Source organism: Danio aesculapii, chromosome 1, assembly GCF_903798145.1.
Source record: "Danio aesculapii chromosome 1, fDanAes4.1, whole genome shotgun sequence".
Classification (NCBI taxonomy): domain Eukaryota; kingdom Metazoa; phylum Chordata; class Actinopteri; order Cypriniformes; family Danionidae; genus Danio; species Danio aesculapii.
Window position 1 is genome coordinate 33,374,316 of NC_079435.1, and position 2,135 is coordinate 33,376,450.

The window sequence follows — 2,135 nt, forward strand, 5'->3', positions numbered from 1 at the left end:
ATACTGAGTGAAATGAGAGAGTTTGCAGAACAGCCTATTTCTGCATTGCAGGAATCAGCTTATTTCAGCTTTCTAAGGCCAAAAACAGCAAGGTGATAAAAACTGCTCAAAACAGTGAAATATGAATGTCTTTCTGTGTTTAACAACATAATATGCAGTATTAAACATGTTTTAACAAGTTGCAAGTGAATACTGAGTGAAATGAGAGAGTTTGCAGAACAGCCGATTTCTGCATTGCAGGAATCAGCTTATTTCAGCTTTCTAAGGCCAAAAACAGCAAGTGATAAAAACTGCTCAAAACAGTGAAAATGAACAATGTTTTTGTTTTTAACAACATAATATGCAGTATTAAACATGTTTTAACAAGTTGCAATTGAAAACTGAGTGAAATGAGAGAGTTTGTAGAACAGCCTATTTCTGCATTGCAGGAATCAGCTTATTTCAGCTTTCTGAGGCCAAAAACAGCAAGTAATAAAAACTGCTCAAAACAGTGAAAATGAACAATGTTTTTGTTTTTAACAACATTATAGGCAGTATTAAACAACATTATATGCAGTATTAAACAAGTTGCAAGTGAATACTGAGTGAAATGAGAGAGTTTGCAGAACAGCCTATTTCTGCATTGCAGGAATCAGCTTATTTCAGCTTTCTTAGGCCAAAAACAGCAAGTGATAAAAATTGCTCAAAACAGTGAAAATGAACATTGTTTTTGTTTTAAACAACATTATATGCAGTATTAAACATGTTTTACCAAGTTGCAAGTGAATACTGAGTGAAATGAGAGAGTTTGCAGAACAGCCGGTTTCTGCATTGCAGGAATCAGCTTATTTCAGCTTTCTAAGGGAAAAAACAACAAGTGAAAAAAACTGCTTAAAACAGTGAAAATGAACAATGTTTTTTGTTTTCAACAACATTATATGCAGTATTAAACAACATTATATGCAGTATTAAACAAGTTGCAAGTGAATACTGAGTGAAATGAGAGAGTTTGCAGAACAGCCTGTTTCTGCATTGCAGGAATCAGCTTATTTCAGCTTTCTAACGCCAAAAACAGCAGGTGATAAAAACTGCTCAAAACAGTGAAAATGAACAATGTTTTTGTTTTTAACAACATAATATGCAGTATTAAACATGTTTTAACAAGTTGCAATTGAAAACTGAGTGAAATGAGAGAGTTTGCAGAACAGCCGGTTTCTGCATTGCAGGAATCAGCTGATTTCAGCTTTCTAACGCCAAAAACAGCAAGTAATAAAAACTGCTCAAAACAGTGAAAATGAACAATGTTTTTGTTTTTAACAACAGTATAGGCAGTATTAAACAACATTATATGCTGTATTAAACAAGTTGCAAGTGAATACTGAGTGAAATGAGAGAGTTTGCAGAACAGCCTATTTCTGCATTGCAGGAATCAGCTTATTTCAGCTTTCTTAGGCCAAAAACAGCAAGTGATAAAAGTTGCTCAAAACAGTGAAAATGAACATTGTTTTTGTTTTAAACAACATTATATGCAGTATTAAACATGTTTTACCAAGTTGCAAGTGAATACTGAGTGAAATGAGAGAGTTTGCAGAACAGCTGGTTTCTGCATTGCAGGAATCAGCTTATTTCAGCTTTCTAAGGGAAAAAAACAACAAGTGAAAAAAACTGCTCAAAACAGTGAAAATGAACAATGTTTTTTGTTTTCAACAACATTATATGCAGTATTAAACAACATTATATGCAGTATTAAACAAGTTGCAAGTGAATACTGAGTGAAATGAGAGAGTTTGCAGAACAGCCGGTTTCTGCATTGCAGGAATCAGCTTATTTCAGCTTTCTAACGCCAAAAACAGCAGGTGATAAAAACTGCTCAAAACAGTGAAAATGAACAATGTTTTTGTTTTTAACAACATAATATGCAGTATTAAACATGTTTTAACAAGTTGCAATTGAAAACTGAGTGAAATGAGAGAGTTTGCGGAACAGCCGGTTTCTGCATTGCAGGAATCAGCTTATTTCAGCTTTCTAACGCCAAAAACAGCAGGTGATAAAAACTGCTCAAAACAGTGAAAATGAACAATGTTTTTGTTTTGAACAATATAATATGCAGTATTAAACATGTTTTAACAAGTTGCAAGTGAAAACAGAGTGAAATG